This window comes from Amphiprion ocellaris, chromosome 6 (genome assembly GCF_022539595.1).
Source record: "Amphiprion ocellaris isolate individual 3 ecotype Okinawa chromosome 6, ASM2253959v1, whole genome shotgun sequence".
In the NCBI taxonomy this organism is placed as follows: Eukaryota; Metazoa; Chordata; class Actinopteri; family Pomacentridae; genus Amphiprion; species Amphiprion ocellaris.
In genome coordinates this window covers 32,502,225-32,517,749 of record NC_072771.1, presented here as the reverse complement: position 1 = coordinate 32,517,749, position 15,525 = coordinate 32,502,225, and positions in this window count along the sequence as shown.

The following is a 15,525-nucleotide window of genomic DNA, read 5'->3' as shown; positions in this document are numbered from 1 at the left end:
CTGCCTTCCCTGCATTGTGAGTTCCCTCTGTTGTCTTGTTCCTAATATTGAGTCTATAATCTCACTTTCCCTCTCCGTACCCCCCCCCCATCTATCCATCTATCCATCTATCCCACCATGCCGGCTCAGGTCAGAGTGTGGAGAGCTGGCACATTTATTTCTCCTCTGTGCCATTAGCAATGCACTGTGCCCCTGGAGGTGTCACATGCTAAATGACCCTGAATGGGGGTCGCAGAAAAACAATGGCCCTGGTGTCGATAGCCCTACCCTGCCCTCCCCCACCCGAGTCCCTCTCTGCGCTAACATCAGCGCCAAGCCGACACAATAGTGTGAGCCGAGGGGGCTGGATTGGGTGGGTACAGCGAGGACTTCACCCACAGCACAGATTTGCCAGCTAGGGGTCGTTCACATCGACCGCTGTTTTAGCTCTTCAAAAACAGCCAGTAGATTCATTTGTTGTTATTGTTGTTTTGGTGAATTTGATTAAGAGCGAAAGTCTTTAAAATGTCCCCACTTGCTCCCCAGTTTTTCTTATCCTAGTGGGTCTGCGAGCATGAGTGGAATTCACCAGGGTCTGCCCAGGTGGGTCCAGGCTTGCCTCTGCTCGTCTGGGATGGCCCTCTATAATCTGAGGAATGCGGATGAGAGATGCCTGGCCTGCCCATGTTGGGCGAGGGAGATGGACAACGTCTGTTATAAGTGGTACACAAACACACACTAACACACACACTAACACACACACCCACACCCTCCTTTATCTCCAGTGCCAGAAGACCGTCCTGTCTGTGTGCTGATATTAAGCAGATAGTCTTGTCTTGGTCACTGGCTTTGTTTGAACTTCTGTGTGGGGAATAGTTTGGCATTTTTGCTAATAGACCTATTTGTGTTTTTGCTGACAGTTATTTGAGAACACTTTCAACATGTCTATATAGTAAATATGAAGCGACAACTAGAAGCTCACGTAACCTCCACAGAACTTCTGCTCTAATTTTTTGCACAAATTAAACAAAAGCCATCTAATGTATAAACCTGTGAACTGTAGAAACACTGATATGAACCCATTTTTACTTTGGCCTTGACGCAAGAGAGCTTTTTTTTTTTTTTAAATTCCCTTTCATTTTCTCTTTGTAAATGAAAAAAGGGCAAATGTGTTGGTCTCCATTTCTCTAAAAAGAATTCTGATCCTGTCACTTTGAGGATGTAAACATTTAAAAATGTACAGTGAAGGGTGATTTGTGTACTTGCAAGCATGTTTCTCTTGTTGTATGTTATTCAAAGGAAAATATTCCAAGTGAAATGGAGAATAGAGGTAATGATCGAAAAACAAGTTTGCTTGGTTATTTCCCCGTTTTCAGTCGTTATACTAAGCTAAGCTAACTGGCTGCTGATATTTACCACAGAGTTAAATTGATACCACATAAGAGTAGTATCACTCTCCTCATTCAACTCTTGGCAAGAAAACAAATAAATGTATTTCCCAGATTTACAAACATTTCCTTTAAATCCTTGTTGCTCTCCTTGAATTATCTCCTTAAATTTCTTTAGGCTGCATTCTTGTTCTTACATTATTACAAATGCTTGTTCCAGCACTTCTCCAAAGGTGTTTGATTGCACTGACTAAAATATTTATGGTGTGTGAGTTTTAGAAATGCTTGAAAAAACACATGATTTTATAAAGACGGAGACACTAGAGATTTAATGTGCTGTTCCATGGACTTCTGTAGGCTATTTTGTTCTGTGATCAGGTTGTGTATAATTTAAAGTAGAAATAAGAATATTATTAGAGATACGAATTCCAAAACATGAACGCAAAGAGTTTTCTATTGGTCCAAAGTTGTTGTAATGGATAAACCTGCTACCTACAAACTAGACTGATAAAAAAAAACAAACAAAAAAAAAACACCCTTGAGATAGCGGATCACCAACAAGTAGAATTTATGCATTCTGATCATGTGTGCATATATCTTCAATGTTTTGATGCACATCAATTATTAACAATGTGTTGAATTAATGCCTCAGAGCCCCAGGTTGTCCGTACAGTCGTTTTAAGATGTTCCTGGCTGAGTATTGGGGGGAGAAGCTGGGGAAATGTTGATTCACTGCTGCCTTCCCCTCTGATACAAAGCTCTGTCCTGTTCATCTCCTGCTTCCAACGCGTCTCCTTCTCTTTTTCATAGTTGCATCTTTTCATCTCCCTGCCTCTGCCTGTGGGGCCACTCCTTCCATCCATGCAGTTAACTATGCCGTCCTCCATTCTCCTTCTTCCTCAGGGAAGAGGGCAATGGATCCCGTCCCACTGGGAAGACACATGTCTTGGCACAAAAGTGCAACGCTGCAGGCAATGTATATATCTCCATTTGTGTGGGATTTCATTGATTTTTTTGCCGTGCGGGTGTGCACACGTATATATGACAACACCTTGCTTTAGCCCTACCTCATTATTTCATCACACACACAGATGTTTCCCTGACAGCGCCGGTCTCATGATGGTGCAGTACAAGGATTCACTCAACCCTTCATCAATAACCCATCAATATTGATGGGGACTGAGCACACTCTGAGCATCAATACTTGATCTTAAATTCAGTGGGTCTGTTTATGGACCACTGGGAGGATATCCAAGGTCTGTGCTGCAGCTATGTCAAGAACACCAGGCCAAACCACGGCCAGTGAACTGCACGAGACATGTTAACTAGAAGTAGCTTGTTGGTTTGTTACGCTCCTGGAATCGCAGAGTTCGATAAATCTCATCCTTCTTTAACATGCGTGAAAATCACTTCAAAATCCTGAGCCAGGTGCAGCTTAAGCCTTTCTTTTAATGCCAAACAAAATACAGTACCTATGTATCTGCCTGCTTCTGTCCCCTCCTTTTCACTCTCCCACTCAAGAAATTAATCTTTTCTCTCTCTTTTTGTGCCCTCCCTTTTTTTCCTTTTTTTATGAGGCCTCAGTCTGAATTGAACCTGGACTGCTGAGTCACCAAGCGCTTGACGGTGAAAGGCAGAGAAAGAGAGTAGAGAGCGAGGGAGAGATGAAGGAGAAAGAACTCGGCAGGTGGTGGGCACCGCCACAGCTTCAGCCCGCCGAGTCTTTTCAGCTGGCACACAACCGCTAGGCTGCCACAGAGGCCCTGCTTTCCATCAGAATATTCCCCCTCTCTTCCCCCTCTTTAAACGATAAACGAGGAGAACAGGCTTGGGCCGGAATAATAGGATCCTTTCTTTCTGCCTCTGCCATGTGTGAGGACAGGAACAATGGCAGGGACCGGGAGGGGAAATGATTCAAAGTGAGATTTTCACCTGCTCCCTTCAAACCCCAGCTCTGCTCCTTTCAGTGCATGCTAATGCCAGTTCATTTACAGAGTAGTACTGTAAGCTGTAGCACGCAGGCACACACAAATAATGCACAGGACCTTTTTTCTCTTTGTGACGGACAGTTTAGATTATTGTGCTACGAGACGTCCATTTTGGTAATCATACTCATTATCATCATTATCCCATTTTCAGAGCTAAATAAGAATTGTTTGACCTGCTTCGTGTTGCAGAGTCTGTTTTGGGGTTTAGTTCAGTCAGAGTGGCAGTTGTGGATTTTCTTTCTTTATTTTGTCAGGTGATACTGTGGTTTTCTTCGAGAGAAGCCAGCGAGGCGTTCAGGAGACTTTTTATGCCATCTGTAGGTTTTGAATTCCTTACAAACCCCTTCAGGGACACGTAAACTGTATCAAATCTATTCTTTTGCCTGAATCAATCTTAATTAATGTCTATGACGTCTTGGCACAGTTTTGAAATCTACCAAAACACTTTTGAGAACTTCTTGAGAACCTTGTTCTTGCCGATTGAAACAATAGACCAAACACTTTAAAAATGCTTAAAGTACATTTTTATTTTGTTTTTATGAACACATTTCATTTTCATGTCCAGTTTATAGAGGATGCAGGAACCTGACAAGAACTGACTGAATGTACTTGTGCAAGAAAACCTGGACACAGTCTCATCAAAGTTGCAGACACTAACAAATTTATCAATTTCTCTTTTAAGGGTTATTTTTCTAACATTTTCAACCCAAAAAGCTCAACATTTACTGATCCCATCTTATCAGTTGTGTACATTTTCTGCTTTTCTTTGGTTTATGTAGTTGTAAATGCAACATCATTGGATTTTGAACTGCTAGTTGGACAAAGTAAGTCATTATACTAAACACTATAAATCTGGGATATTGAATGCCCTACATTTAATCAACTAGATAATTAATTTAAAGGAAAATGACAACAGATTAAGTGACAATGAATCAAATGTTATTTACAGCTTTACTTAACTGAGTGAAGAAAAATAAAGTGCAAATATTAAGCATCGCCTTTAAATATGAGGCCGTTTACTGTTTCTCAGTAATTTGCCCTCTATAATGAGACATGTAGGACATTTCAGTGATTGGAAGGGCATCATGGGGGGAAAGGTATTTGTCTCAAAGAGTAATCAGTGTCATGGAGTATGGCTAAACTCATTTACTCGCTAATCTCCTCCCCGTTATAATCATTTCTTTATATCGCTCTCTGTGATTGTATGTGTGGTTTTATTTTGATCATAATTCTCTGTGGTGGTGGCTGAATTAAAACTTGCTTCTAATTTATCATTCACTGGCTGACTATCAGTGTTAACAACAGTGTGTGCATAAACACGCTTATCTCACCATCACACAGATAATCTAGTGCTGAAAAACACAGCAATTACATGACCGACTGCACTGCTGATATACAAAGAAACTTTAAATTTTCATTTAATAACAAGACTGTGGCACTTTTATTGCATTCTTCAAGTCCAAAAAGTCATTTCAGCAAAACAGCTGAATACAGATATGTGCATTTGCAGTAAGAGTTGACACAAGAAGTAGTGTGTTACTCGCTTAAATGCCACTTTAAATGCTTCCCTTACCCGATATAAATATCAAAGTAGTATACGAGAAAGAAGCATAAAAGAAAACAGCTAATTTCAGGGTTGAATATGTTTAAAGGAATAACAATGATGGCATGAAAGAGCCTTGGAAGATCTGGCACTGTTAGAAGATCAAGCAGGGGTTCTGTGAGGAGACACGTATTTCAGCTTCAGAGAAATTCCTCTTCTTTCCTTTTTGCTCCTCATTAAAAGTCTGCAGGATTTAGACTTCTGGGATACTTTACACAAAGCGGCTTCATGGGTTTTATGCAATATTAAACACGATGTTAAATAAAAAAGGAAATGTCTGTGGGAGGCATTGTATGATTATTTTGTCCTTGAAAATGAAATTACTGTCAGCTAATGGTTACAAATTACATGATACCGTGCTCATGTTTGATGCATTTTAAAGCACTGAAACCTTAATTAAAACATTAAAGCATTCTTGAATTCTTTAATATTTATTTATTAGCCTCAAAATTCAAGAGAGCGTATAATGCCAGTATTTTAGCAGCGCTTCATTTAAGATCACCCCATTTTGCATGTGTACACTATCAGTCAAGTTTGGACACACCTTCTCATGCAATGGTTTTTATTCAATTATTTTATACATTGCAGATCAAAACTGAAGACATCAAAACTATAAAAGAATGCACATGGAATTATGTTGTAAACAAAAAAGTGTTCATCTTCAGTATTAATGTAAAATGTAGAAAACAACACAAATATATAAAAAGCATTGAATGAGAAATGACTGGTAGTGTATATAAAATACACAGTCCTGTTCAATAAGTGGAGAATAAATGACAGTGTAATAATATACAATATCATCAGAGCAGAAGTTACAGCTACATTAAGACACAAGAAAAGTGTTATAGTGTTAGCAATCATGTGCATAATGTTTATATATTGCTTTTAATTGCTACATATGGGAAGTTACGTGTTATCATTTACTTTTTTATCTCTTTTCTTGTGACCTTTATGGATTTACTTGCCTTTATTTTGAGTTTTGAAGATCACCACTGGCTTTCGTAGGCTTGCCACCAACTAACATGTTCGTCTTGTCGTTGGAGTTAATGTTAACTTGGACACTAATTGCGCTGCTGTGTTTGACTTTAGCTTACAGTGCTGTGAATATGCTATACACTGTTGATCTATCGCAATAGTTTTCTTTTTTACTTTACAAGATTCTAACTCAGTTGTCTAAAAAGCCAAAGGATGTCTGACTGTCCACAATATAAATACATTCCTATGACAAACTCCATTAATCTCCCCCTTCCAGTGGACAGTGTGGCTGCTCATCATTACTGAGAATCGAGCTTGTTGTCGCTCTTGTTACTTCTGTCACCTCTTTATCTAAATCATCCTTCAGTGACCTGCTGTTTTCTCATCTTTCTGGCTTCACATCCCTTCAGCATTTATTCTCCTCTCCTCTCCTCTCCTCTCCTCTCCTCTCCTCTCCTCTCCTCTCCTCTCCTCTCCTCTCCTCTCCTCTCCTCTCCTCTCCTCTCCTCTCCTCTCCTCTCCTCTCCTCTCCTCTCCTCTCCTCTCCTCTCCTCTCTGTCTGGTTACATTAGTTTAGTGAAAGGACCTCCTCCCTTTCTCTAACCATTTCACTTTACGCCTCAGCTCCTGCTGTAATTGGACAGAATTTGATCTGCTTCCCTTTCTTTCTTCTGTCAACTTATTCCTTCTTTTCCCCCATTTTCTTTTTATTTCTCTGGCTTGCTCTCTTTTCCCATAATGCAATATATTCCTTTTTTTTAAAGCTTTGTTCATTATGTCCATTCTCGCTCTCTCTTGAACCTTCCTCTGCCTTTTGTGTCTTCATTTTGTGTTCAAACACAGAGGAAGAGAAGGGACAGAGAAGAAGGCAGAACTGAAATAAGGATAAAGGCTGTTTGTTACAGGGTAGGTACAGGGTTGGAGGATAGCTCCCTGGCGACACTGAGCTACACCCTTTGCCCTGAAGCCACTGGAGTGCATTGTGGGAAGGAGGTCAGTGGCAGCCTCCCTGTGCACATGGGAGAAGTTTGCCTTCAGGCTTTTCTGCCAGAAAGCCTTTCTAACATGAGGTTAGCATTGTGAAAGGGTCTATTTTAACTCAAACGTGTGATCTTTTTCTAAACTTACAAAGTAGTTTTATTGCCGAAACCAAATGAAGGAGTTTTGTTGCTTAAGCCTAACCAAAGTAGAACTGAAAACTGGATGAAAGGAATAAGCCAACTAAGTCTAAAAAATAATAACCCAACATTGATTTTTGGTTACACCCTGGACACAAACCCCAGTCTCCTGTGTGAAAGTCTAATGTGTGACCCCTTCATCTACCCCGACCCCCTCCCGACATAGACATTGCTGGTTTTTTTATGCTACGTGACTTTCTAAATTATTTCTGCCCAGAGGACAAGCTTTTACCAGCAACCATCTCTTCAGGAAGGATCATCTGATTAGGCTGTTTGTGCAGTTTACAACAATATGTAACGTTCATGTTGTGTAAACTGGCATCGATTGAGCCAGCAACTCTACTTATGTCATCTCACCGAATCCTTTAATCCTGAATAATACAATTACTAGTGTACCTTCTGATCTTGGAAAAATTAAATGCATTTGTTTATGGAAACTAAAGCTAGCTAATTTGAGCTGGCCTATGATGGTGCATGGTTGATTGGTGGCCTTATTTCATTCATTAGCGTTGAAATAGTTTTTTTGATGAAGGATAGATTACTGGTCTGAAAACACTAATGAAGAAGTTTTCCTCTGTTAATCAGAATTGCGTGTTCATCACTGTTGTTTTTTTCTGTTCTTTGCTATTGTCTTTTTAAATTTACACAACCTAATGATCTTACTGTCATTAGTTCTGCTTCCATAACATATTTTATCTGCATTTTGCAATGTTGCATTAGAAAAAGTTAATAGAAAAAGCAAAATTTGGGGAAAAACGTCACCAATTTTGCAAATAAACTATGCTGGCTTGAGGTGGTTTTTGACTTTTCCGAAAAAGAGTTGATGTGCATAATCAGACATGGAAGCTCTTTTTTCTGAACATTTAACTCACATGTTTAATCAGGTTCTGCTTCTTTCATTATCTTTGTCTTAAGTCAGCATGAAACATGACTAATACAGCTGACATGACTGAAAAAAAGTCATAAACACTTCCATTTTCCTCTCATAAATGGCCAAAGTTTGTCTGTTTCTTCTTCATCTTTAAGTGTTTTTGTGGCTTTTCTTAATGACTTCTTCTACTCTGTCTATTACATCCATGTGTACTGTAGCCTATACAGCCACTTTCAGATGACATGGAAACAAGCCCAATTTCTTTTTTTCTTTTTGCAACAAAAATCCGTTTTGAATTTGCTTGAAAATTATAAGGAAACACAGCTGCTGTGTGCATCTCGTGAGTCTCATAAATATGTTAAATGCATTTCCTTGTAAATAAAACATTTCTAAAGATGTTTTTCAACTGTTGTACACCATACAAACAAAATGGAAACCCATGCATAAAACATTCCCATTTAGCATTACTAGTGGTCAGAAACTCCATAGTGTTCCTTTATTGCAGAGAGAATAAACACAGGACTGACAGAAACAGAATTAAGTCAAAATATTTCTATTCGCCAGTGAGAAACAAACAATTATCACAACGGAGCAATGCTTAAATGCTCAAAATCTTTCTCTAATTTGCTTTTTTTCAGCAAACATTTGCACACTTACACATGTTCCACCACTTTCATTCTGCTTTATTTACAGTTGCATGAATACTAGTAAGCTCTTACAAGGAAAAAAAATGAAAATGTTGCTCCGACACGTGAAATGAGCCTGCAGTCACAGCTGAATGGGGTCATTTTTAGATTGAAGGCACCTGGAATGGGTCTAATAACCTAAGAGCTGTGCCTGACCCTGTATTCAAGACACCATTACTATGCTAATGCTTACACAGCGATTGTGGCTGTATTGTTCAGTGAAGGCTTCCTTGAGCGTTGCCCGTATGAGTGCATTAGAGTGAGAGGGGTTGGGGGTGAGAGTGAGACTGCTGTATGTAATGAGTGTACATGTGTACACCAGTGTGCGTACCATCCACTGTTAGTGCTCGTGCAATCAGATACTTCCGTGTCTGATACCTTCCAGGAGATAATGGAGCCCACAGTGGATGAGTGAGTGGCAGCTTCTTGCAGAGCTCACAGATTCATCAGCTCTTTCTTCGCTCCCAAGTTTCTCCATGCCCTCCCCCAAGCATCCTCTCCTCATTCTGAGGCTCACGGTGATTGGCTGGGAGCAGGGAAGGATGTTATGGTGTATGAATAATTGAGGAGAGGGAGAGAAAGAGTGAGGGAGAGATGTGTAAACTGACCCTTAGCTCTCCTCACCCACAGCCAGCCTTGCTCAAGAATCCACCTTCAACTGTGCACCGCCAACGTAGCAAACCATGCCAGCCTGCTATGGGAAAGAGTTAAATTTAGATAGAGCTATATGAAGATGCTGGATTTCCCTCTGAAACATGGTGTTTGCATCCTTTAGTGTATGTATTTGTGTGTATTGGTGTGTGGGTGTGCACGAATGCATGTACCTTCATTCATCCGGGGGTCAGTGTGAGGTTGCATTGCACTTACCCTTCCGTTCCCACGAGACTACTACATTCTGCAGCTGAACATGTCCATGTGTATGTGTAGGAAACAGGCAGGAGTGTGTGTGTGTGTGTGTGTGTGTGTGTGTGTGTGTGCACACAAGTGAGTGGGTGAGTCGGTGAATGAGTTTTATGCCCTCCTGGTTTCTTTTAAGGATCCCAGAGAGCCACAAAGGAAGAAGAGATTGTTGCCATGCAGGCTTGACCCTATTCAGCTCCTGAAAGATGTGGAGTGGCTCCAGCGAGGGCCAGTGCAGTCAGTCAGTCTGTGCAAGGCTGATGGGCACTGCAGACCCTTAAAGGCAAGTAAACACACCACACACGCTCTCGCTATACCTTGTGAGGTTGCCATGGTTTCTGGGGAATGTCGTTGGGCAAGTTGAAGCACATCTCTGGTAATTCCACCCTGCCTGGCAGCAATGTTTGTGTGCGTGAGTGTGTGTGTGGGAGTGTGTGGCAGGCAGGCAGGCAGGCAGGCAAGCAGGAGAGTAAATATGCTGTGGCTTGCAACCTGTGAGAGGATTCCAGATTTCACATGAGCGAAAGAGGAGGAGCGTGCCTATTTAGTGTTAATATGTGCTTCCGCAGCAATATCACTTTTCCCCAGATGAGCACAAATGAAGTGTGGATGATACAATGAGTCATAAGAAGGACTCTGTGCAATTGATTAGAGCAAAAAAAATTCAGTCTTTCCTTAGTGTGACTGGTGTAGGGCGATGTGTGGAATTAACATTACATAGCTACAATGTTAATGATTATTGATTTAATGTGGCAGAAAGGCTGCTGGTCATGAGACCCTCTGCTGTTGCATTTCTTCATGTCATGTTATTGGTCAGTTCTGTGTGAATGGCCCCGATGGCTTCAATTCAGAAGGAACAACCTCTCCTCTCTTCTGGTGACCTTTTCTGTGCAGCTCATTACTTTTCAGCGATCTGATAATTCACTTTTGTTGAATGATTTCAGTTTTTAAAACCATAATGCCACTGGTTTTAGCCTATTTACCATAAATGACATGTATTTTACATGACATCTGGTAATTCTGTTGATCTGCTGTTCTGTTTTAGATATTCTAATACATTTAATCATTCTAGGCAGCTGCTGGCTTCCATTCATTTATTTTATGTAAAAGTATGATTAGCAGGCTCTTGAAACCTGCTTGAACTGCTTAATCTACTACATCAAACATTAAGCCTGCGTTAACTTTTGTGGCATTATCATTGTGGAGCCTTTCAAATCGGCCTGCATTGAAAGAATCAGTTCAAATACAGTGGATTAAAGGATCAAACGTAACCCAACGGACGTAATAAAATTTGATTAATGTGGCAACGTTCCTTTCAGACGTGACGTCCACATTTCTCTAGCTTGTCAGCAGATCTTAGTATTAACAATTTAGTTTTGAATCTACTTTATCTGAAGGAAAATTACAGCAGTGATTGTAGAAACACGTGTCAGTGCTGTGATTCATCTCCAGAGTATCGGGGTGGAGGAAAGAATATCAAATACGGACATTGCAAAACCTGAAATAAAGCTTCAGCTACCCACATGGCCAAATACTGTGGCATCGCAGGTAGATGAGTCAATATGCCCTTTGTATTTTGACTGAACTGCCCCTTTAAGCTGCATTAGTACACCACAATATATTTTCTTCAGAAAAATAAATGCATTTTAATGGACAATTCTGGTTTATTTCAACCTGGCATAATTCCCATTAATGTTCCCTTTGTGGCTCAGTGGCTGTTGGAGGATCAGGGAAACAAGGACTCACATAAAACAATGTACAAGCTCCTGACATAATAATTGTAAATGTTTGCTATCAAATCTGACTGAAAATAAATATAAATTAGCTACCTGGGACAGCAATTTTACAAAGTCCATTCCTGATCTCTTTTCAGGACAGTTTCCTGACTGATTTAATTCATCTTCGCATGCCGGTTTGTTTTTGTGTGTGAGGTTGTGGACAGCTTTCATGTTTGCATCCATTCGGGCTGCAGAGGTCACAGCAAAGATGACCAGCACATTAAATGACTGTTTCCTTGTTGTAATACCTTTTATTTAGGCCTGTCCAGTCCTAACCTTTTATTTGCGTTGATTTTAGCGACAATGTAGATTCTTTCATTGTAGTTGAGATCACTCTAATGCTTGGAAATATTGAGATTTCCCAAGTCTGATATCAACAAGGTAAATTTTTCCTCTTCTGTCAGCATATCAGAGCAGTGACCCCTGGAAAACCACCAGTTTTAACGTGGTACATTGTCTTTCAGGGTGGTCTTCTTGTCCGGTGGCCTCCATCTTCTGTGCTTCATCTTCCATCTGATTCTGCTCCACGTCTGTGTGCACCAGTTCAAATAAATACCGCCAACCTCAAATCTCCTTGTAATGGTCCACAGGATAATGCTCCGCTGCATTTAGCCTTAAATGTGTAAACAAACCAGTGCGCATGGATGAATATGCAGGGTGTTTAGATCAGCTGGTTCCAGATAGAATATCCTGAATGCAAACGGCTGTTTCAGGTGATTCATTTCTGTGTTCACTTTCAGTCAGACCTTACATTAAACATGTAAAATGAATCATCTAATAATCACATTTTCTGGAGGGCCATGTTTGCATGCCTTTTCATGTGACTCCTCGTTTTTTCCGATTCTTTGGAACAGAGTCGAAGAGTGAAGAGCTCACATGGCTCAATAGCCACATTTATGGCACATACACAAGGCTGAAAAAGAAAACAGAAGTGTCCTTTAAATTCTGTTTTGTTTTGTCCCATTCAAGCAGATTTCAAGTGCTAATTGATTTTCATATTATACAAAATGAATGAAAACCAGTTGTAACTGGAATGTCAATAAGAAAATTCTCAAGCATTCAAAATCATTTAAAGCCTTGCAGCTGCACTATAGTAAAGTACATATAATAACTGTCAGGCTAAAACCTTCTTTAAAGTCTTCTCATGGGTTATTACGTTTGTTGGCTCAAGTGTGTACCTGCAAGCCTATAATCTTTTAACAAATACATGCCGGCATACAAAAGATAGAGTGGTACTCCCTTTATCTCTCCTTTACTCTCTCCTTTCTCTCACACACACCTATGCAAAAGCTCCGTCCTGAAGCAGGGAAGTGGCCTCTTGACTTTGAATGTTGAGCCAATAAAAGGCAGCTTCATTATGGACTCACCCCCAGCAATTGGACAGTTACACCGTGGCAATAAGTCGGCAGGCAATAAAATCACGAGCTACCTCAGGGGGACAAATGAAGGCACTCTCGCACACATGCACACAAATGGATGCAATAATCGTCACTCTGGGTCTTTACACGCACATGTACATTAAAGGTAAAGTCAGCATTTTTTGACTGTTTCCTGCACTGAAGCATATTCCCCTTTTCTGTTCCTTCTCGAGTGTGTTGAACCTGTTCCCCTCTAGACTAGACTCCACGACCCACACATACTGACAGCATTTGCTCCAGGCTCCTAGTTGTTTTGCTGTTTTAGAAAAGAAGGTCGATCTGTGTGTCTGTCTCAGACACTTTTAACACACTGACTGGGTACACGCTCCAAACACAGTCGTTATATAATATTGATGTCACATCCAGGTGTGTTTCCTCTAAAAAAAAAAAGGAGAAAAAAAAACAGAATGGGGTTTTCCTGGACAGGTAGCGAGAGGAGGGAGATGATTTTGCCTGTGACGGCTTTAGTCGGTCCATCTCAGCATTTCTGTCTCTTTGTGGGGTCTCAGTGGCCCTTTCGCTCTCCAATCCTCAACACCCACCCTCGCTTTCCTTAATCATAGCGACCCAGCCCACCTTGAGCCCATGTGCTTTAGCATACTCAGCAGTACTGCGGTAATCAGTAATCAGCCTATGGGTCTAAGCCTCTCTCCACACCAACAGCAGTGGGCTCTTCTGTCATCTCATCCCAGCCAGAGGAGATGAGAGCTAAGCATCACTGTACCTGCCTTTTATTCACACAGGCAAAGGCTAATGATTTCTATATCAGAGGGGAAATAGCTGCTGTGATTGGCTTTGAGAACTGCACATTGTAAAGTAATACAAAAGGATTCTCTCCCTGTAAACAACCAAGAATATAATGCAGACGTGGCATTTGCAGAGTGGCACCAGGACGTACAGACACAGTGAGACATCTGCATCTTTATGCATGTGTCAACACGCGTTCAGCAGAAGGAAGTCACAAATGCAACACAAGTTAATATTGCACATGAAACTTGCATAAATGTAATGCGAACACAGCAGGGCTTTCACTTGAAAAACCCTGCGGCTTTGCTTGTAATTGGCTTAGTTAGCTTAGTCAATGAGACACATTTTAATTTTTTTTTCTTTTGCTGATTAAAATATGACCTTCACTTGACAAAAACAACACAAACCTGTGTTTTGTTGACTCACAAAGTCTTTTTAATGTCTCATTCCCACAACTGATCACAATCACTTTTTAATTTGTTATTCCAATAAATTAATTCATAAAATGAAAATATTTGAAAATTAAACCTTTGCAAACCATGTGTGCCCAACCTTTGTTTTAATGTTTGCATCCAGTTGACTTCCTGTCATATTTGGACTCACTCTTCAATCACATAACGAGAACATGTTCCAGGAGAATGCCTTTGGTGTTTGGCTTTCCATTTGTTGATGTTGGAATATTTTAGTGCCTGCTTAATTAAATCAAATATTTCACAACCTTGGCACTGTCACTTTCAGCTTTTGGCAGCAAGTCAAGATGGCAAATCGTAACAGAGACAGAAGAAAAGTGCCTTAGTGTGGAATTTTCCTCTTGAGAAATCAAAACACAAGCACACATACTTTCCAGGTCAAATCAATGTTTTTTTCCGAAAGGCTTGCACTACCAACCTTTGCACAAGCTACAATTACGTGGTATCTTGAGGAAAGAGCCATCGCACAAGGACAGTGGGGGCGGGTGTCATTAGTGTTGCCACAGCAACCTCCATCAAGCCCTCTTCCTCATTTTATGAATTTCCCCCCACTAATCTAGCTCAGATACCGGGAAGTGGCAGTAAATGATTTATTAACAATCTGATGGAATTATTCCTGATCATCATTCATGGACATTAATTCTCAAAGTGCTCAAATGTGACATTGTACATGCATTCATTTGTCGTACAAATAGGCATTTACTGCTTGGGCATTTAAAGGGGTCATCATTATCATCTTACCACGGCTCACTTTCATTTAACACACAGACTAAAAAAGCACAGCGATGGCAGCATCATCAGATTTAATAATCTGGTCATCGTCCTGTTATTCAAGACTGACTGCAGCACTGAACTGCACTGTACAATATGAAACAAAATACTGTAACGACGGGATGTGATCTAGAAATCACAGATACACGTGTTCTTTGGTATGATTACATGTGTTAGATTAAAAAGAGCTGCAGAGGAATCATCAGGTCATAAAATGACACTGATGAATGATATGCTGTTAAGTGATGCTTAAAAAACCCCATAGCTTCCTTTTCTGTAAAAACACAGTAAAGTGCCTAATTTTCATTGTGGTCCTCCAGTAACACCAGATAAACCAGCATATAAATGTCCTTTCATATATAAAATAGGCAACAAATTACAATTACTGACAAACCATCTCATCATGGATGCTATGCAGCTGATGTGGAAAAAGCCTTCTTTTGTTGTGCAAAATAATAAATAACAGGCTTTTAACAATGAAACTTGTACCAGTAGGGCATCATGAGTGAAGTCTCTTCACTGTTTCTGATTCAAACTGGCAAAATCACATCATTAAACTACAATCAGTCAAGCAACATACAGATGCTTGGTGGTTTACTAGTGTAAATGAACACAAATCCAATAATAATAGTATCAGTTATATGGGCTCCCTCTATTGTTACAGTATGTCTCACTCCTGTGATTCACACTGTGTTTATTTTTTCTTGTTTTGTCACCTCTTTCCCATCTGATATTCAGGTCAGGCCCTCACTATACAGTGTTAAGGTTTGTGC